The following is a 23,336-nucleotide window of genomic DNA, read 5'->3' as shown; positions in this document are numbered from 1 at the left end:
TCTCTTTTTGTGTTTATGGCAAACACAAAAAGTCTATCATTGTACATTTGTAACAGTGCTGTAATGTCAATCACATTTTCACTCAATATAGTGAAAATCACCAGTCTTCCTGCGCGAGTTGGTGTAACTTGTCTACCATATGGTTTTAGCTGTAGTCCAGGAAGTTTTCCTGTAGACACTGCTTCCAAGGACTGAGATATTTGATAAGATGAGGAGGACAAACAGCTAACTTGAGTTCCTTTGAAAATATTTTTGCTGTAATTTGCAAAACAGATTTTTACAATACAAATAGTAATTTTATAAGTGTTTGGGCTGTCAAATACGAATTCATTTATTGTTCAGTTTGCTAATAAGTTAAATATTTGAATAGTGTGTTTGAATAGAAAATCTGGTATCAGCAAGCATTTAAGGAACACAACAAATACTTTGATCATTGATACTCGCCGCCTTCTTTAGGGATGCACGATATTAGATTTTTGCTGATATCCGATATGCCGATATATCAAAACCCCTTTTGGCCGATACCAATACCAATAATCACAAGTTTGTTAGTTTTTTTCACTGTAAAGAAAGCTAAGTCTATCCTGTACTTGAATTTATATGTTACTCTTATTGTGATGGTTTTATTTGTTTAAGAAACACACATAAAACAAGACAAAAAACATTTGATTTTACCATAAATAAGAAATGTATTATTTTTTCAAACTCAAGACATTCAATATTGAAATACAGAAAAATAATTTCTTTAGATCACATGAACTTTAAATGTACAATGCATTTTTAAACATAACCAAGTTGCATTTGATTATTTTAGAGCTACTGTAACAACCTGGTGACAGACACAGAGCTCTGCAGTGCAAATAAATGAAGTGCTACATTTTATTTAAGGAGCTTATTTTTCAGATGGAAAATAATAATAATAATAATAACAATAATAATAATATCGGCTGTGCATATCAGCAGAAATTTTCATATCTGCCGATACCGATAAACGTGCCGATAATATTGTGCATCCCTATTCTTCTTGCAGTTAAACTGAGGTTTCAGTTTGAGACTAAAACCAAGCCAGTATCTAACATTTCTCCAAGAAAAAGAGAACTGAAACACAGCCCATAAGAAAACACTATGAGGAAAAATAGCAACCTTTAAAAGAAGGAAAGGGGAAAAACACAAAGGTATAAAAATTTAATTGAAAAATAAAAACGATGTTATCCCATAAAAACATTCTAAATGGGCTTAGTGGGGATGTGTATGGCGGGAAGCCGCACGATGTACCTAAGGCACTGCAAAGTGTTAACATGAAAAACACATCAGAGAAGAAGAAGAAAGGAGGAGGAGGAAGGGGGGCAGGCGGTCTGTGTGAGGGGGGCACACGCATGGAAACACCCACATGTGGTCAATACGTCCCGCTTCGCAATTAGTGTGCATGATATGACTGCACGTGTAAATGATGGTTCAGTTATTCATTTTAGAGTATGCTTTCTTTTTAGATGGAGCAAGAAAAGTTCAGTGTAAGTTACACATCTGTTAAACAGAAATGAATCAGACTCAAACTGTCATCTTTACATCAGTGTACGACATGAGGTGCCTCAGCAGGGTTTGGTTGCAAGTGATGAAGAAAATATAAACACCAGAAATTTTGATTTTACTTCATATAATTTAATTTGAGCTAAACATGTGGATTATTTCATGTAATTTTCTTTTCTGGTCTGGTCATGTTTTCAGGAAGCAAAGGCTAAAGCTACAGCTTGCTTTTGTTTGAATCCCACATTTAACAGTTGATTATTTTCTACAATAATTTCACTGAATAACAATAATTTTATATAAGATTTTTGTATTTCTGATTTCTTTCCTACCAGTATAACTACTTTTCATCTATTTCTATTTTAAATGGTTGAAATTTTCACATATCAACACTAGTTTTGTCTCATACACAGCAGCAAAGCTCACTAATTTGACACCTAAGGCTTAAACAAATTACATAAAATTAATATGGTGATTTATATCTAAAAGGTTGAGCGTTTTAGTCGTAAACTAAAATAGGCAGCAGTTAATTAGTGATTCACAATTAACTTTTCAGCATGAATTATGATTAAAAACGCTACGTGCCAAGCAGTAGTTATGCTGCTCCTTTTCTGTCTTCTGTGGTTTCAGATACAATTTCTAATTTCCTGTCAAGCGAAACAAAGTTAAAACTTGTCAGACCCTTGACAAGTTTAATTGTAGAAATACAATGCCTTGAGGGAAGTTTTAACCAAAACGTGTTTGTTTGTGAGGTGAAGTTACACACGCACATGCACACACACTTTCTTTTGTTTTTTCTCATGATAGAAAAAGGGGCACGTCTGCTCTGCGTATCCTGGATCCCTGATTCTTCCGTGTTCCTCAGTGGAGCTGAAGAGGAAAGTAAAGAAGGAGACGAGCACAGAGAAAAGTATAAAGGTTTGAGGAATTAGTCAGTTAAACATCTCTGGGACTTTTCCCATCTTTCTCTCTCTTGAGTTTTCACAACAAACCCTTCTTGGCATTAAAGTTTGCAGGAAGCCACAGAGGACCTGCAATCACACGGCAGTGTGACAGGAATGCCCTACAACTATTAAATCTTGGCTTCTCTTGCACACTTTCTCGCTGTTATCTTCCCTCCACCATCTACACACACAGAGAGAATAATATAACAGTGTGTAGCACTGGCAGATATGTGCACAAACACATATACTGTCTATGCATGCATACTGACACAGTTAAACAACAGACCACAGCCTACAAGCTCTATGAAGTGCTCTTTAAAAGGTTGTTTAAGTAACTACTGGACAGTCAGAACATCCATGTAAAGTAGACTAGGTCAAACCAATACTGACCCCAGAGACTTCCTGATGAAAGCTCTGACCCCGGCTGTTAAGCAACCACTGAGGTCACGAGAACCCTCAACCCTGCATCAGAGCTCACATTACACCACCTCTCATTCCACCCATCACTGTTACAAGATCAAATCATATCTGAGCATCTGATCCAAAACCTGAAGCTAATAGCCACCTACGCCAAGTCGGCTCAGGGTCTCATAATGGAGAGAAGAGGGCTGTGGACTTAACTGCTGCTCTGCCCCAGGGCTGTAATCAATTTCCCCCTTGTAAGGGGGCTGGGCTGCAGAGTTCACCGTTTGATAAGAGGAGGCTGTGCAGGGACTTTTAGTTTGGCCTAATGTCAGGTTCACCATCAGATAAACACACTGATTTCATCTCACTGCTGCTGCTGCACTCAGTGGAATTCTTACCATGCTTTTGTGTGTGTGTATGTGTGTGTGTGTATGTCTGTCTCATGACCTGTCAGTTGTATTTGTGTTTGACTTTCTCGCAGAGTTTCAGAAAATGTTAAAGATCCTCGTCAAAGTTTCCTAACCCTTTCTTTAAAGTCTCTTTATTTCTTGTCTTAAAAGATGAAAAACAGCAAATCCTGAAATTTTAGAGGCTCTAACCAGCATCTTATTTGTTTAAAAAAAAAAGACCTCAGATGATTTATTTTTTATGGCAACAGCCTGCGTTTAATTTCCTTTGCCTGACTAGTTGTTCAAATGACTTAAGGTTTCAGCTCACCACTAAACATTTCACCTGGTTAAATCAAATAATTGTAATTTTTACTGAGTGCCCCTCAAGACAGTTTATTGTAGTTTTTTCCACAGTCATTTCACCCAAAGCTACTTGTTATTATGAGACTTTTACCACAGTGCCATGAATGTGTTCAAGTGTAAAGTACAGCCATGTAAACTTTTAGTGTTTAGTCTAATGCTCTCATCCATCTATCCCACCATTACTTTCTCCTTTTAATTGCCTAAAACACTTCCACCACTAAAGCCTCAACCTGTTCACATTAGATGAGCTCTGTTTGTGCTGTGATAACCTCTCTCAGGCGGCTTCTCAACAGGAAGCCTGATGAGAGGGTATATTAAGGCTGTTAAACAGTTGAGGAGAGCTGGGGGCTTCTGGGAGCCCAAAGAGACAAGAACCTTTATTGGAAATGTAATTTTTGTTTGTCTGCAATTACCTCCCCACTCATTTGTTTTACAGACGCGGTTGTTATAGTGAGGAGAGAGCATGCTGGATTCTCCCAAGGATTGCTCTTCTGAGAGGCTGCAGTTTATTACAAATGGGAAAGCTTTCATTGCAGATTGCCCCAGTGCTGCAAAGAGGTACGTGACCCATCTCAGGCGCACTGGGCTCTGCTCTATAGGCTTGAAGTCACAAAGTGCACAGGCAGGAATTTAATTGTGTGTGTTTGTGTGTGTGTGTATGGTTGTAGGTATAAACATATAAAAATGTGTGCATGAGTATTGTGTTTATGAATGCGTGTACAGACTGTAAAGGGAATGTGGGTTAGATGGCATGAACAACATACCATGAAATATGGGTTCATGGTTAAACAGTGTACCATGGTTTCCATCGAGCACACTAGAATTTCTGTGTACTGCAGTAAGGTAGGTTCAACGGTATTTTCATTTGAGATGAATTATCAGAGAAATGCATGCTGCATTTCACACAAGCTTGCAGGGCATTCAAAGATGCGTTATTTTCATTCTTTTCCTTAATCCAACAGAAAAACAAATTTCTTGATACCCTCAACTTAAACTACTAACTTGGAGTGTGTTAATGTGTGCAGAACTGCTGATAAGCACAACTCCACAGCAGTAGATCATTCGTTCTTTTAAAAGTAGAAAATGTAACAGCATTGATGGAGTGATAAGCCCAGAGGAAATTATCCCTCAAATTTGCAGACCCCTGAGGACGATGGAGCGAACAGAACAGGAAACGGTGAGAGTGGGGGGTGACATGGGGGCAAGAAGGCCGCAGGTTTGATTCAGATCAGGGCCACCCGCTCGAGGGGCTAGCCTCATGGGGTACTGCCTAAACCACTAGGCCTGCACCCTGTGGATCTTTATTTAGCATATTTCAAATTTTGTAAAATTCTTACATTACATGTGATGAACCTTACAGCACTCAGGCAAAGCTAGCAAATAGTTACTAAAGGATTTGGCTGTTGCTGTTACACTGTAGAAAATGATGGGCCAATTCATCAGTTATACTTTCGCGGGTGGCGCACGCACCTCAATCAAGCACAGTGGCATTTATGCTTGGCGCATTCTCCGTTGTAATATTCGCAGCAAAGACAGGGGGCAGTAGAGAAAAAAATGTTACAGAAAGCAGTAAAAGCAACCAAAAGACGAAGAAGTGAAGTCACATGGACCAAACATAGGGACCAAAACAATGGTGGCACGAAAGTTATGAATGGAGGAGGAGGAATTATTATGTTTACAGCAGACAAAAGCAGCGCAGAAGCAGAGAAAAAGGTGGTGTGTCCGCTTGTTGCATGCAGCGAGGCATCTGGATGGGGAACACACCCAGCTCGTTAAACCATGCGACCACGCGACTGCGTCAAGCATAAACGAGGCTTTACATTCAACATATTTATTTTTGCAGAAACTGCAAAAGCAGAAAATACAGATTAATAGGAGTGTACTTGGTGCGTGGTCTGTACACTGCCTCATGGCATACTGACTATAACTCTTCTGCTGGCACATCAGCTACTAATAGGGTACTGAGCACCTTTCGTTGGCGAAAGCTACGTTATGCTTATATAAAAAAAATGAAGACATTTATAGTAGTTCTACCAATAGAGAATGACCTCCATCAATAAAAACAAAATGAGATACAACTATTTTCAGGTGTTTCTCTACATAATAATGCCACATTGCATGAGGTAAAAATGGCAGCAGTTTGCCAACATATGCTTTGCAAGGGGTTCAATGAGTTTTTGAATGGTTTGATGTGTGATAGGGTTAGAAAACAAAGATATAAGTTATAATTATGTTGAAATGCTGATTCAGCATTTCAACATATTGTTATCCTACTTTATTATGTTGAAATGCTGACTCAGCATTTCAACATATTGTTATCCTGTGACTTTATTCCACTACTTCTTCTTCTTCTTATTCTTCCGTACGTTTTTTGGACCTTTTCACAGCCTTCAAATTTCGTCCGATTTTCACCGTTCAACTTTTAAACTATTCAGCTTGTTTAGGACATGTGTGCTATATCTTTTCACTTTTCTAACTATTAAACTTTTTGATTTATTCAGCTTTTTCCAAAAAAATTTCTCTATGTTAAACAGATGGGAAATGTCAGCTCCTTCCTTTAAATCTCCTTCAACTTTAACAAGCTCTAACTTCAGCTTACTTCCACTTACAGACTTCAATTAAACTTTAAAATGTTCAGCTATCTTTCCACTCTTCAGGTTTTTATCTGCTCTTAAACAGCTTTTACTGTTTTTGAGATTTCACTCTTCAAGCAACATAAACTTTTCCCACTTTGCCCTAAAATCGAGGCTGCTAGACTGCGGAATGTTTTCAAATAGAGTGAAAGAGGCTGCTGCAGTAAGGTTGTGCGAATCTCGATCGAATTGTCATAACTTCCAAAATCTTCACAGCAGAAAAATAAAAAGTACATTAAATGGTTCACTGAAGGCTCCTGCTTCTTACAAAGGGAGTATTTTAGCAAAAAAATGTACAGTTTTGCCAAAAAACGCCTCAGTGTGAGAGAAACCGTCACATCCCTGTAATCTGAAGTAATGTTAAAATCTGACCAATATTTCTCATCAACTTGATTCCTAACAACTTTTAAACATCACCCTCCTGCGGTCAGTTTTAATCCTATCATCTTGTAAAGCACATCATCTTGTTCATCAGAGTCTCCAGATTCTCACAATGTTTTTGTTTTTCTTCTAGCCCTTAGGGTTTCAGCATAAATGCAGTTTGTTCGGACCTATGTCTAGCCCAAAAATCCAGCTTAAGATCAGTGGATACAAAGGAGTTCCAAAGTTCAACTGCCATTTCACACTCATTATGACATCAGCAAGATTACCATGGTAACCACACAGCTGTGGATAATCACTGATTAGTCTTTGAAGGACAGAGAAACACATATATTTCTTTATAATGCCTAAACAGCCAACCCAAACTGTCTTACACAAACACATACAGCCAACCCAAACACACACAGACCAACACACACACACATACACACACACACACACACACACACACACACACACACACACACACACACACACACACACACACACACACACACACACACACACACACACACACACACACAAACATTTTACCATCCAAAACCGTCAAAAGGCAGCAGAAGATTCAAACATGACAACCTTTCATCACACACAGCTGTTTATACTGAGTAATCAAAACATCCAGGAACAAAGACACACATGTACTTCAGTTACTTATAATACCATACCTCCCCCTTTGACTTAATCTACATGCTCCACTATTTATACAGCTTTGTCTCACAACTTATAATTGACAAACTGCTGGTTTTTCTTCTTCTTCCTTCCTTTCTTCTTACTAGTGCTGCATTAATCTCTGTACTGTTTTTCCCCTATTTCTTCTACTTCTTCTCTCCATTCCACATTTTCAGCTCTGGTTCACATCATAACCCCTTTTTTTAACTTTTAAATGATTAAACTTTATTTAAAACATTTTACCATCAAAAACAGAGACTGAAATAATCTTCTGATCCCCTGCAACTCCTTCAACTTCAACTGCTTCTACCTTTTGCAGACTTTGACTTGAAACTCTGTTCACACATTAAACTGCTCCTATTCTCTTCGTCCCATTAACACATTAGTCATAGATTTCTGCTGTCTTCTACATTTTTGAAATTTCACTGTTTGGTTTCTCTCTCTTTGTATTTATTTATTTTAACTTTTAAAGGCTGATTTACATTTCCACTGTATCCACGTTCTTAATCCACTCCTTTATTTTACATTTTCAGCTTTTTCCACTTTTATGCAAACTTTTCCAGCTTCAGCATTTCAACGCATTTGCTGCAAGGAAATGCAACTTCTCTAGTTATTCCAGGTTCTTCTTCTTCTTCTTCTTCTTCTTCTTCTTATTCTTCCGTACGTTTTTTGGCTCTTTTCACAGCCTTCAAATTTTGTCCGATTTTCACCGTTCAACTTTTAAACTATTCAGCTTGTTTAGGACATGTGTGCTATATCTTTTCACTTTTCTAACTATTAAACTTTTTGATTTATTCAGCTTTTTCCAAAAAAATTTCTCTATGTTAAACAGATGGGAAATGTCAGCTCCTTCCTTTAAATCTCCTTCAACTTTAACAAGCTCTAACTTCAGCTTACTTCCACTTACAGACTTCAATTAAACTTTAAAATGTTCAGCTATCTTTCCACTCTTCAGGTTTTTATCTGCTCTTCAACAGCTTTTACTGTTTTTGAGATTTCACTCTTCAAGCAACATAAACTTTTCCCACTTTGCCCTAAATTTGAAGCTGCTAGACTGCGGAATGTTTTCAAATAGAGTGAGAGAGGCTGCTGCAGTAAGGTTGTGCTAATCTCGATCCAATTGTCATAACTTCCAAAATCTTCACAGCAGAAAAATAAAAAGTACATTAAATGGTTCACTGAAGGCTCCTGCTTCTTACAAAGGGAGTATTTTAGCAAAAAAATGTACAGTTTTGCCAAAAAACGCCTCAGTGTGAGAGAAACCGTCACATCCCTGTAATCTGAAGTAATGTTAAAATCTGACCAATATTTCTCATCAACTTCATTCCTAACTACTTTTATACATCACCCTCCTGCGGTCAGTTTTAATCCTATCATCTTGTAAAGCATATCATCTTGTTCATCAGAGTCTCCAGATTCTCACAATGTTTTTGTTTTTCTTCTAGCCCTTAGGGTTTCAGCATAAATGCAGTTTGTTCGGACCTATGTCTAGCCCAAAAATCCAGCTTAAGATCAGTGGATACAAAGGAGTTCCAAAGTTCAACTGCCATTTCACACTCATTATGACATCATGATGATCACCATGGTAACCACACAGCTGTGGATAATCACTGATTAGGTCTTTGAAGGACAGAGAAACACATATGTTTCTTTATAATGCCTAAACAGCCAACCCAAACTGTCTTACACGAACACATACAGCCAACCCAAACACACACAGACCAACACACACAGACCAACACACACACACACACACACACACACACACACACACACACACACACACACACACACACACACACACACACACAAACATTTTACCATCCAAAACAGTGAAAAGGCAGCAGAAGATTCAAACATGACAACCTTTCATCACACACAGCTGTTTATACTAAATAATCAAAACATCCAGGAACAAAGACACACATGTACTTCAGTTACTTATAATACCATACCTCCCCCTTTGACTTAATCTACATGCTCCACTATTTATACAGCTTTTTCCCACAACTTATAATTGACAAACTGCTACTTTTTCTTCTTCTTCCTTCCTTTCTTCTTACTAGTGCTGCATTAATCTCTGTACTGTTTTTCCCCTATTTCTTCTACTTCTTCTCTCCATTCCACATTTTCAGCTCTGGTTCACATCATAACCCCTTTTTTTAACTTTTAAATGATTAAACTTTATTTAAAACATTTAACCATCAAAAACAGAGACTGAAATAATCTTCTGATCCCCTGCAACTCCTTCAACTTCAACTGCTTCTACCTTTTGCAGACTTTGACTAGAGACTCTGTTCACACATTAAACTGGTTCTATTCTCTTCATCCCATTAACACATTAGTCATAGATTTCTGCTTTCTTCTACATTTTTAAGATTTCACTGTTTGGTTTCTGTCTCTTTATCTATTTATTTTAACTTTTATAGGCTGATTTAAATTTCCACTGTATCCACTTTCTTTATCCACTCATTGTCAGTGCCTCATTTCCCTTACCATTTTTTCTTTCCTTTATTTTACATTTTCAGCTTTTTCAACTTTTATTCAAACTTTTCCAGCTTCAGCATTTCAACGCATTTGCTGCAAGGAAATGCAACTTCTCTAGTCTATATAATAAAGTCATTATTTTCCATTCTGTAAGAACTGGTGAATACTTAATTAATAAACTGTTGCCCTACTAATCTTACATCAGACTGTCTCACATTTAAGTCGAAAGTATTTCCAATCCATTAAGGACATTTTTAAACAAATAGATAAAAAAACAAAGGGTCTGGACATAAGTTTAAAAAAAAGATGAAAAGAATCAAAAAGCAAACATGGTCTTGCGTCCTCATGGTGAGCCTGTTTAAACATGTTCCTTAGCAAGTAACAGCTAATCAGCTTTTAATCCGTGAACATTCTCCAATAAGGTCTCTGCCCTCTGACCTTTGGCCCTATAAAAGAACAAGCCAGTTGTAGCCATTAGCCTGCCCCTCGCTGGGACGCATCATTATTGCTCCTAGGATGATGGCAGGTTGGGGGAGCTTAGGGGGGTTGGGGAGTAGGTAATTTGATTGGTGCAAAATTAGGGACTCCTCTGCTGAGGCATTATGGGAGAGTTCCTAGTGGGTCATTTTAGCTTCACTTCCTCCATATTTCTCAGCTTGATTAAAAATTGATCGGCAACGGCTATGTGAATATATTATTGGGGCCATTATTCACCCCTGACAGATAATTGGACAGTACACACAACTCTATTTTCTTTGGGGGCAATGCCATCACTTGTGTGGCTCTGGTGTGTGTGTGAGAGAAAATGTAAGCAGAGGAAAGAAGAGAGTGCGTAAGTACTGACTGGTTGGATGGTTTAGCTGAGGTCTTTTTTTTCCTCCTTTTTATTGTAAGCCAATAAATCACTCCCTCTCTTCTTCTCTGAAGCCATCCTTCCATCCCATCCCAACTCTGCTGTCACTCTCTATGGCTGTGTATGATGGATATGTTATTGAAACATCATGCAAAGCATATAATCATTTTTCTGGTAATCAGTCATAACCTATTCTCAAGAGTTTGGAATAGGGCCATGAAATACAATGCTAGATAAAACCGACATGGATTTGGATTTGCTTTTTAGTTTGTGCTTATGCTCCATCCCAAAGTCACTTATTACCAAAGATTGAATTTCCCTTAAAAAGCACTCGAGCTGTGGAAAATGTCTGTGAGTAAGCCTGTCTGATAGCAGTTAGCTAGCGTAGCTGCAGGCACACATGGATATTGGAATGAGCAAAATGCAATGTGTGCTTGGTGGCTAATGCTATTTGCTATTTGCCCAAGGCTTAGCTTGCTGCCATTTTCATGCCTTCTTAATGTCTTAAACTGCGTGAAAGATGAAGTGGCTTGCAGAACATGGTGTGAACTATACACAGTTGTCTGTTGGTCCGCAAGTATCCAAGTCTGTATTGCAGTTTGTTGATTTTTACGGCTTATTTAACATTTTGGATTGTTGGTGTTTCCTTCTCAAGATCTGTTGAGAAGTCTGAGTAAAGTTTGTGCATTTTGTCCATCACCTCCAAAAGTTTGAGCTCAAGAGCAATTTTGCCATTTCAGTTATCAGTTCATTCATTCATTCCAAGGTTATAATAGTTTTGTATTTATCATTATAGTTTAGTTTTAGTTAGTTTTGACATTGTTTTTCTCATTATAGTTTAGTATTATTTGACATTTTTCCCATTACAATTTAGTTTTAATTAGTTTTTAGAGTGGGCGTTTTAGTTTTTATTTAGTTTTGTTTTTTTTCAACAAGGCTTAGTTTAGTTTTAGTTTTAGTTTTAGTTTTTCATACCTTATTAACCAGGTGCAGGATTCAAAAAGGTCAGAGTAAATATTTTGTCATACTGTTTATTTTCAAGTCCCACATAGTGCTCACTGCTCAGTCAATGCTGATACCCAAATGTTGGCAGCTGCCCTTAACACAAGAAAATAATATAAACTTAAAATAGAAATATAAAAATAAGTTGCATAAAATAATAACATACATTACATAAACATAATATAAAAATAAATTATATAAAACAATAAAATATGAGCTTTAATTATTAGAAACTTGGACACTGTAACAATAAAGGCAGACTCAAATACAATTAAAGTCAGACTCACATGCAATTAAACTATTACAGATGCTCTGATTCATTGCTTCACTACGTTTTGTCACAGCACACAAACAGCCAGTCAGTGCAGTAAACAAGCACGTCCCAGTACGTCGCTATGATGGTGCCGTATGGCACTGACAACTGCTGAAAACTGTCGTAAAATTGGTTGGGGAAATGTGTCTGATTGATTTAAATCCTAAAGGCTTAAAATTGTCAGAAAACGATAACTAAGGACATTTTGTCTTTAATTTTGGTTAGTTTCAGTTAGTTTTATGAACACAAGATACAGTTTTAGTTTACTTATCGTTTTTGTTTTCTTTCCTAGTTTTTATTAGTTTGAGTTAACTGCAATGTATTTTAAATTTTAGTTTTCGTTTTTTGTTTCGTTTTAGTTAACTATTATAACCTTGATTCATTCATTTTCTGAACTGCCTATCCTGTTCAGGGTTGCAGGTGGCTGGAGCCTATCCCAGCTGTCATTGGGCGAGAGGTGGGGTACACTCTGGGCTGTTGTTATCTGTTCAGTCTTTATCTTTTTACACAAAAGGTCTATGTCTTTCTTTCTCTTATATAGCTGCTTGTAACGAATATTGACACTGAAAATTAGAGTGGTAAAAATAGTAACAATGCACTCATGGGTTAGTTGAACCCTCTTCACTTTTGTGTTAAGGTTGTGTGCTGTAGATTACCAAATGAGCAAAAATGGATGAATTTAAATGGAACTTACATATATTCCTGTTCAAAGCATAAGATGCTTTATCATACTCACTGAGAGATATTTCTTTTGCTTTCATTACATTAGACATGTGAAGAGATGCAAGACACATGGGGAGTACAGAACGGAGGGATACATGCAGCAAAAAGTTGAGGTTGAGGAGTTGAACCAGCAAGTCTTTACATGGAGATGCACTTTATCTGCCAAACTAGACCCTTAGTTAATTGTCTAATTAACCAAGAGTTAATTAATTTTCTAAAAAAAATCAAGAGGAAGGTCTCATAAATAATTTTAAATTCTCTTCATTTTATTAGAGCAGTTCGGGGTCAAGTGCTTGGGAAAAATGCAGCATTTACAGGCAATGTTTCAGCATCATGGTCTTTAGTGAGTGAAGTATACAAACTCCTGCAGGGCAGTAAATCCTCCTGCAGTAGATAGATAAAATATTCCTGTAGGTGAGTTATCAAGGTTGATTGATCCACATTTCTGACACTACAGGAGTAGCCATTTTATCCAAAGTAAACCCTTTTTTACAGAGGCAGTTATATGAACCCCTCCTGAATACAAATCAAATTGGTAGCATGATCTCACTGATGGAAAGGTCTCTCAGGAAATGACATGTGTCTGTAACATTATTTGTAGCCATGCTAGCGCCCACATTATCCATCCATAACTGTTCACCCCCCCCCACTCTTTCTTCTTTTTCCCCTTCTTGTTTTCTTTACTTTTCTCTCTCTAGTCCTTTTTTATAGCTTGTTCTTTTCTTCAAGGTTCATTCATTTTCCTCCTCTTCTGCCATATTTTAATGGTTCTTCTTCTGCATCCCTCCCTAATTCTCCTCATCTTTCCCACTCTCTTTCCCTCCTTGTGGGTGGAAAAAACACTGCTTTCCCCCTCACAAAGATGGTTCTCCTGAGTGGAAATTACCGGCGGAGATTAATAACGACATTAGGCAGTAATGATGCTGCACCGAATGAAATATTTATTAAAGATCCCTCTGCTAGCAATTAGCGTGGCATGTAATCGTTCAGCACAAGAAATCAAGATGATTGTGCCGCAGTCCCCCAGCCCCTTATTGCTCTCTTTTCTAGCCCCCCCTCCCATCAACACACAGTTGAAAACAACCCCCTGTGCAGCCTCGACTTCTGCTTCAAACCCCCGTGCTCTCATGTCTTCTCTCCATGACAACAGCAGCTTTGGGAGAATCATGGAGACCGTACGTGTGTGTTGAAAGGTAGTAATGGTGGTGGTGGTGGTCCTTGCACGTCCAATCTTAATTACAGGCTCCTCTGCCTTAAGCTGAGGGGAGAAGACTCCACCAGGCAATTACATTGTCAGGGATGCAGACTTCAGGAATCACTGTTGATTGGTTCAGGAGGAAGTTAAAGTCATACTGCAGGGGCGTCAAAGAGAGACGATGGTTTTTTGTTATGATTCCAAGTTCCTGCCAAGTTGTCCAGGGCAGGAGCGAGAGAAGTGAAAGAAAAGCTCATTACTGAATTCCTGTCTTGTGTCTTGGAGTCCACTCACTTCCAGTGCCTGAAGGGACAGGTTAGCACAAGTTGCAAATAAGTTTTCCATCCAAGAGAATTCACTTTTGAAACTTTAATATATATTTTTTTCAAAGATGTGTGGTGTACAACCTACCCGTGTGACGATCAAACACAAGAGAATAATTTTCCTCTAAATTCTTTTTTCATGTTTGGTAGTTTATTGGCAATGTAAGGAGTGAAATTAAAATAAAATCAAGAATTTCAAGAAGAGATACTGTTTAGGTAACGTCAGAAGGGAGCTGCAGCAGGGCCCCTTGCTTAGTTTAGGGAATTATCTTGTATCAGTTGCTGATGTTGTTGATGATGGGAGTCTGAGATGAATTTGTTAATCATAAATCAGCAGCTGTTTTTTTCTATTAATAGAGATCTGTGTTAGAGTGAGTCCAAACTTTTTTGGAGTATTTTAATTTTAATTTTAAAACACGATATCTGTTGTCATGTTCTTGCTCATTCTGTTGAAGTAACTCATGGAGATGATTCTCCCGGTTTTAATATGTACAGTAAATCCAAGGCTTACAGATACAAAGAGTGAAAAGATAAAGGCCTTTGATGTTTTATTTTTTGGATAAACACCTGGCTTTGCTTTTCATCTGTACCCAAGGTTTCTTCCGAAGCTTTTCATTGGATTTGAGTGGATGTATACAGAAAAAAAGTTGGATGAAAGACATTCATCACTAACTGCTGGTCACAACAGAGTCCCAGGCAAGTTGGACATCGCTCCCGGAGGCAGTGTCTTTCGAGATCACCCTTGAGGACGTGTGCCCTTGTTTGTGTTCACACAAGCATGACCTCATTTTCAAGTCGTCACCTGAGAAGGACAATGGAGAGAAGGAGGCGTGAAGGAGATGATGAGAGGCAAAAGGAAGAGAGGTGGGTTAGGGCGGGTGTTTGTTGTTACAGCAAAAGGTCAGAGGTCAGATAATCAAAAGTGTCCGTTTATTGGCTACATCATCAAACCTCAAGGAGCTCATCAATGCAGCCAGTCAGGCGTGTGGCTGTGCTAATCAGCTCTCAGGCCGGTGTTTAGCCATGCCGATGCCGTCCTCGGAGCAACAAGAAAGAGACAGAATGAGCGAAAAAGAAGGGGGGAGGAACAGAAAGGGGTAGGGGGCATGAATCGCAGAAAGCGAGCTAATGTAATAGTAGCTCGCTACACAAAGGGTGACGGGCAGAGACGGATCAATTTGCAATATCGTGGGCTGCGGCCCCAGCAACAAAGGCGGGACATGAAAGCAAGCACATTAAGTGATGCTCTTGTATGAACCCCAGCAATCAATAAACATCAGGGTGAAGGGGGACGGGAAGGAGGGCAGAGTGTGTATGAGCGAAAAGGAGGGAAGTAAAGGAGAACAAGAAAAAAGTGAGGGATGAGAGAACAATAGACGGCAGAGTGATGGTTAAAGATAACTTTGCTATCAACCCATGAAGTTCTTTGACAAACTTTGCTGCTGCTCTTCACTCAGTGTTAATTAGATAGTTATCTTTAGCTCTTTGATGGATTAGATAAGCCCTTAATTAATCTTTGGATCTAATTAACTGTCTTGCTTTTTATAGGTTTGGCCACATTTTGGTACCTTCGACAATGAAAGCGCTGAAATGAGTTCACAGTTCAGACAGAAAGAGAGAATCCTTTACAATCTTAAATAAGTGTCATAAAAGAATCATTCAGTCAGTCTGTAAATATTTTGAAAACACAGTAATTTATGCATGATGTTGGCAGGCAGATTAATTAGATAGCAGTTGATGTTACATCGCGTGCAAAGGTTAGATGTGATTTTGCAACCATAGTTTCTCTTCAGTCATAATCATTTAATTTTAATTTCAGTCAAACAGTTTTTTTCTGAGTTTTATCATTGATGTTTAATTTTTTTTTCATTCAAGACAACATAGAAATAATTTGTTGTTTTGCAATCACTGAAAAACAACAATGTCAACCAAGCATCTTGAAAATGTATGTTGTACTATTTAATACAAAGACATGTGAAAAGAAAAACCACCAATCATCCTCTGAGTAAGTAACTGAGGTTCAACTGGATGCTTTCACTGTCTGAAAAGATTTAGTGAGTGTATTTCCTTTTACCTTTCACTTTTGACTTAAGCTTGCACTTATAAGAAACATCGATGGTTTCCATAGGATGACAGTATTACTTAGAAGCCCTACAGAAATAATAACTATGATTATTTTTAAAAATTGTATACCTTTTATTAAAAAAAATCTTCAGCTTTTTATTTAAAGTAAACCTGTCGAGATCAAGGGTCAATTCAACAAGGCAGCATTGAAAGCAGTGGTGATTGCTCTAAGACTGCAAGGGAAGCTCAGCTTCCCCTAAAATGTCCCCCAAAAAAGTGGTGATATGTACTACTGTGTGTACATTTCATTGACAACATATGAGGTAGAATTCCTTCATCTTTTGTTCAGAATCAGCTACCTATCACAGGTAACTGGCTCCACCTCCTCATTCATCCCCACAGTCTCAGTGCTTTAACACAGTCGGACGCTGAGTGTCTTCTGACTTTAGCGGGGAAGCGTAGAGTGGGTTGTTCCACTGTGGAAACTGGACAGTCATTGGATAAACGCTGGGCTTTGTCCCGCCCATCAGACACTCAGCGTCTCTGGGGGTCTGTGAGGCAGTGGGCTGGCTTGGACGCTGGGCTTCTGCATGATGATTGGATGATCTGTCTGAGGCCGAATTCCTTTTTGATTGACAATGAAATGAGCCAGTCAGCGATCTTGAAGGATAACTCTCTGCTGGAGCATCTTCTGAGTTTTACAGTCAGCTGTTCTGGACTGATCCGGAGGCTTTATGGATCTCCAGCAAGTTTACCTTTCTTAAAAACGAGCGTTGTGTTTAAAGATCCTCTCTTTCCACCAATAAGCAGCTACAGCTACAGCTGCGGAGCTTCTCCCCCTGTCACTCACACTTACAGCCTGTCGTAGTCTCACGTAGCAGCTCCGGCTGCTAACAAGCTGGCATGGAGGGAAGAATTTATGTTTGAATAAATAAACAAATTTATGATGTAGGCTGGAAAAAAATCAGCTTCCCCTCCTTGACTGACCAGCAGCCACCACTGATTGAAAGCTGTATTTAAAGGGTGGTGACAACAGCTTGTGGCTTGAGATTTTGTGTGTGACAGTATTTTCATCTAGGTGGTAAGCTGTGGTGTGTGATCAGTAAACAACACAGTTTATTAAACTTCAATGTGACATTCCAGGCTTCGACAGGGTCTGATGTTGTTCTGAGGAATTAATTCCAAATACAGCACTTTGTGACTTTACACTGTACCGCTGCAGCATCAGATACATTAACTTTTATTTAATGCACAATAACTGCCTTTTTGAAACATTCCGTGCACTTGTAAAAAGCATACGCTTGAATACAGTTATACAATCATTTCCTGAGTTCATCTTCTTGGTGTCATGTTTCAGTCTGCTCCCTTGGGCCTGTGTCTGTGTGAAGCTGGACCTGGTCCTGAGCCATTGTGTTGGTGTGACAGAAGCCTCTGCCCACTCTTTGATGCCCCCTCAAGAGTTTTCCAACACACACACACACACACACACACACACACACACACACACACACACACACACACACACACACACACACACACACACACACACACACACACACACACACACACACACACACACACACACACAGTATGTCCCCGCTGGGACCAGGGAGCTTCATTTGCATTATGATGGCAGGCAGATTAAATACATTCCAGTGCACACTAAAAGGACTCATAATAATACACACAATCCACACAAATGCATGCTGTCTACACACACACACACACTCACACACACACACACACAGACACTTGTCTTCGGGCCAGTAAGGCAGGCTCCGAACAAAACTGGTGCCCAGTGCAGGGTACCAATCCCATTACTTGCCCCTCCTCTGTTGCCCCCTCCCTCAGCGGGGAACAAAGGACGCTGACATGGAGAGGATCTAAACTTTAGCGAATCAGGGTGGAAGGAGGAAGAGGAGAGCTGGGTGATGGGAGGGAAGAGGGAAAAGAGGAGAAGAAGGGCGGGCAACAGGGTGGGGCAGGTGTTGGAGAAATGACTTTGACAGGCAGCAAGAGGGACTAAGCTCATTTAGATAAATCGACATCCCCAGCTGAGATAAAACCAATGATGATTTGTACTGTATCTTTAGGGGATAAAAGCCGTTCTGTTGGATTTCATTGGGCCCCAGCATCCTGGGATTTCACAGGCCTTGGTGCAGAGCAATTGTGTGGCTCTCAGCGTGGTGGAGACAGGCTGCTGGTTGGGGGAAGAAGGGTGACTCCTGTGAGGAGAGGGGGGAAAACTCCCATCATTACTCCGAAATGTCAAACACAACACACAGGGAGTTGGAGAGAGCCTGTTAGAGGTTATGCCAGGGTCTTTTCGTCTCTCCTACTCTGTGTTCACTCAACTCTTTTTTTTTTCTGCCCATCTCTCTTAGCACAAATAGACTCCCAGTCATTGAGTAATCTGCTGTAAAAGCAGCTGCAAAAGTTGAGTTGAGGGTTTATTACTCAGCTGTGTGAGCAAGAGGTATGTAAACACATGCTTCCTTAAGGAAGTCAGTGTTGCGATCACTATAAACCATTTCAGAAGCCTCTAAATCAGAAACAGTGGCTCATCCTTTAAGTATCTTAAATTGAAGCATTAGCAATAGTAAACATGAAAGTGGCATATACAAATTTCAAGTTTCAAGGTATATTGCTGTTTGAAAATTTCAGTTTTACCTCTGATATTTCGTCATACCACCACATTATGACATAGGAGTGATTTGCTGTTCCCACAGTGAGTCTGCACAGCAAAAACCTCCATATAAGTCCTTTGTAGGGTTCTGCAGTCAAACAGACAAGTCTTAGGTTGTACCTAGACTCTTTGACATGTTAATGCAGCCTCATTTTAAAGCACCATCAGTTGTGTGGTGTAGCCACATACAGATAATAAGTTGATAAGACATTAAGATTACAGAATTGCTTAGTGTTTCAGAGTGGATTTGTTTGTTAGAAGTTAAAGTGATTGTTTCCTGCTTCTTCTTTTAAAGATAATGAAAGCATTTGCTTTATTTTATACATTTAGTCTGCAAATTGATATTTAAAACTCAAATTAATAGTTTTTCCCATTTTGAGGAAAATAGGATATGGAAAAGTACCAAGTAAAAGTTATTTTTAAACAAACAGAGCAATGATACATTTCACTTAACTGTTAAATTAGAGGGAAATAATGGAGAGTGCTCATTAATTATTTTGCCTTCATTCAGTCTAACGATACACTCAAAAGTTCCTCTGGGTCTATTTGGTTTTGATGGCAGCCATGCTTAACCCATTAATAATAAAGGCAGCCTGATCGTTCTCTGCATTAAAACTTCTACACTCAGATTTAGACCTACCCTTCCCACCATCTTGAGCCTCAGGTAAAGAGCCCTGGGTCTGAAAAATTAAAGAGTCTGTAAAACCCTCCTTACAAATTAAAAAGTAATTAATGTCTCTACCTTGAATGTACAGTAGCAATCTTACTCCATCCTCACGGAAAATATGAGTGCGCTGTAAAGTGGTCCTTTCACAATCCTGCATTTAAGGTCTGGAAAGTAGCCGTCTCCACCTTGCTTGAAAACTCCATTGCATTAAGGCAATTAGACCATCTTGGCCTAAATAATAAACTTGAAACCCCACAGTCTATGTTCAATATTTCATCTGTTATTCAGGTACTGGAAGTGCTGCTATAGTGAATACACTTTCTCCACAGCATGGCTCTGTAATGCAGGTATTTTTCAAGGGAAGCTTTTAGGGGGGTAGGAAGGTAAAAGCCATTGGAACGGCTCTCCCTTGCTTGCTCCTGTGACTGAATAATGAATTTTTACCTGCGTCCTGTGCAAAAGTTTCTGATGCTTATCCAACTGGCCAGATGGGTTGGAGAGTTAATATTAGAGGTCAGATTTAGTCGGATGGTAAGTGAAAACTGAAAGAATGCCATGACTAAACCGTTCACACAGAAAGCATGTATACCCAACAAGATATACACCAAATAAGTAAAGGTTCATGAGCTCAAATCATAATGTGAACAAAAATATATTTTATCCCATTATGTTAAAGTAACAAAGTAAGACTGATATTTACAGCAATGGTGTAACTATTTACTGCACCACATACATTCCCTAAGCTCTCCACCAATGCTCTATCATTATTTTACTTGGGTTACACAGTAAACATAAGGTTAATGCTAATCAAACTGATATAGGTTAGTAATAAATAATGCATCAGCTGCACTTACATGCAGATAGCTGGCTGTAGGGTTGAAAAATTTCTCCCTCATTTTGATGTGAAAAGATTCACATGTGTACAGAATATCATCAAAGTAGCAAAGTAGGATTTCAGGGGTGTATTAGAAAGAGGACAAAAAGAGAGTGTTGTCATAAACAACCAGGATCAACAAAGACACAAGTATCAGCAATATGACCATGGTTACTTCATACCAGAGGCCACTTAATATTTGTGATAGGTATGCTAAAAACAAGGAAGCTAATGGCAACATTATGAAGTGTCGCTCCTGGTAAACCCCAAACTAACACCCATCAGTGTTTCAGCCAGCAGGCCAAGAGTGAAAGAAACAGGGCTGCAACACAGTTTTTACACTGACCATACTAACATGGAGCAGCAAGCGAGGTTAGCAGTAATTAGCACTGGTGGGTGCCCTGTTAAATTGAATTTAACGACAACACAGCAGTCTTACTGAGTGCAAACTAATCCTGGACTCTGGAGCATTATGGTTAATGGGCCTGAAAGAAAATGATGGCCTTTCAAAAGCAAAACCAATTAACACAGAGTGGAGATGTCTAGTGCTGAGCTTTCCAAATCTCATAAGAACTTCTGCCCTCGCGTTATATAACTTGATTTCTCTTCATTCTGAATAATGAAGGAGGTAGGGAAGCATGACATAATATAGCTATCATAACTCTGAGGCCAATGAAAGAAAAGTGGAATATGTTTCACGCAGTGGCCGAGGAAGCCAGAGAAAAATGTTTTACGCCTGCAGATGTGCTGCTGCTTCTTTTGGGTCTGAGTTTTTAAGTCTTTAAAGCTACCTGGGACCTATGCAGCCTCAGCATTTTTTGTGGAGAAAACACTGTTAAATAAAGTCTTTCTCACTAATTTATGTGCTCTAACTAATGTATTTAAAAACCTTTCTCAATAATGAAAAATGTGCAAATTTGGAATTGAATGTCTTTTGTTGTCTTTTTTGCCTGCCTGCCATTTTGCGCACTTCGGCATTTATTGGCTCATTAATGCAAAAGAGATCAGAGATTAATTCACTGAATTCATGACTTACATGAACCTGATGAACTTGATGGAGACCCACTAGCAGAGGATGAGAGCCAGAGGTCCTAAACCCCCAGAGACCATTCATGATTTATTTTGCTCAAGTATTCAAGAAATATTTTCAATATACTTTCTATTTCAGGCACCTGTTACTTAAATTATTCTGTTTTTTTTCATCTATTGAATACTTGGAGTGGATACTTGTTATATGTCGCTATTTGACTATTAAGTGTGATGTTTTACTCACTCTGAATCTTCTCAATGGTCCTTTGGAAAACTTCCTCTCATCCTACCCAGAAGGATAATACATTTGGAACTACACTCATGAATAGTAATGAAACACAACAGTACCTTTTTCAAGTCTGTTGTCACCCAGTTAAGTTGCTTTTTCAATTTCGCCTAGACTTGGCCTGGATTCCCCGTCTGTCCTGAGATTCTCCCTCCCACCTGCTGTGCACAGAGGCATGCTTGGATTGAAAGCAGTGTCCACACTTTCAGTGGAGAGTTTTTTTTAAAAGCCTAATGATGGCCTAAATGTTGTTTTGGAGGAGTTTCTACCCTGACAAGAAGGAAACCCTGAATAAATGTTGAATACATGTATGGTTTTTATCTTAAAAGTCCCGTCTACAAAAGTATAAAGACATTTTTAGATGAAGCTGTCTGTCTGTCTGCACTTTCAAACAAACTAAATAAGCTTTTTGCCGTGTGTGTGGGGCTCAGAAACTTACCTACACTGAGGAAATACACTTCTTCGTGAGACAGAGTGAAGTCTTGTAGGACCTGGTGGATTTCTGTGGTATAGAGACCATATATCAACGTAATTAAAGGCCGGTGTAATGACGCAGGGCCTCAGCAGCATGATTTCTGTCTGATCGCCACGCTGCTTCATTAAGACCACTCAAGCTAACGAGCTGTGGCTGTAATAAAGTCCTCCCCTCGGTCTGCCGCAGTGATGAAGGAGCTACCCAAAGCAAGCTGAGCCAAGGCTCCAGATAGAATTAGTACTGGAAAAGCTTCTGCTGAACTTACTTTGTGACTGCTGATAGCCGGGTGATTGAGTCAAAGTACTTTTGGTGTGGGACTGTCCCTTAAGTTTTAATTGAACTGAGCCACACCCAAAGTCGTGAAAATTTGAAAGTATTTGAACTTTTTATATAACTGGGTATGATAAAATGTTATTGTTATTTGTTGAAATAAATGTATGGTATGAATGAAGTAAAAGTGCTGTTATCCTCTGAAACAAATTCAAATTTAGTCCAAACAGCAGTTTGACTGTCGCCTATAAAAAGTCTGTCCACACATTAATCCATTCATCCATCAATCTGTCTTGGTTTTCAGATGCTTACTCGGCTTTTTCTGCTGCCTCTCACAGCCATGTTCAGCTGCTCCTGGGGGATCCTGAGGCATTCCCACTCTGGTCAGAATATGTCGACCCTTTCAGTGCGTTATTGGTCTGCCCAAGGGTGTCCTTCCTGATGAACGTGTCCAGACTTGCTCCACAGTTTGGTAAGTATCAAGGTGTATGTGATTTCTTGGGGTTTGCTGTGTGTGCTATAGGATAAACCCAAATATGAACAAGAATCCCTGTTGGTAAATTATGTCTTTGTTAGGATATGATGGAGGTTAGAGGCACAGAGTTTCACAGAATCACTGAGAATGTTTCAAATGCTGTTGAAAAATGTTTTGTTTGAAGGATATCAGAGCTGTGTTTTTGTTAGTTGGCTCTAAAGGAGGCGAACTGAATGAAGTCTGGCTAAAAAAATATGACACACACATATTGCTGGAAGAAAACAGTTTGTAACTCATATGACT

At 39.0% G+C, this 23,336-nt stretch overlaps 1 long non-coding RNA gene across 2 annotated transcripts in view; it reads left to right on the top strand.

Annotated features, from left to right (window-relative positions):
- The window catches only part of LOC141795411 (uncharacterized), a 51,124-nt gene that overhangs the window by 22,158 nt on the left and 5,630 nt on the right, over positions 1-23,336 (top strand). The window contains exons 2-4 of one of the 2 annotated variants that reach the window (XR_012598598.1): positions 2,332-2,442; positions 4,062-4,183; positions 22,863-23,030. This is a non-coding gene — a long non-coding RNA (uncharacterized LOC141795411). The remainder of the gene's footprint in view (positions 1-2,331; positions 2,443-4,061; positions 4,184-22,862; positions 23,031-23,336) is intronic. The other variant, XR_012598599.1, reaches the window with a different exon arrangement.

This window comes from Halichoeres trimaculatus, unplaced genomic scaffold (genome assembly GCF_033239565.1).
Source record: "Halichoeres trimaculatus isolate MK-OKI-2021-1 unplaced genomic scaffold, fHalTri1.1 fHalTri1_scaffold_8, whole genome shotgun sequence".
Taxonomy (NCBI): domain Eukaryota; kingdom Metazoa; phylum Chordata; class Actinopteri; order Labriformes; family Labridae; genus Halichoeres; species Halichoeres trimaculatus.
Note: the sequence above shows the minus strand (reverse complement) of the source record. Positions and strands in the feature narration are given on the sequence as shown.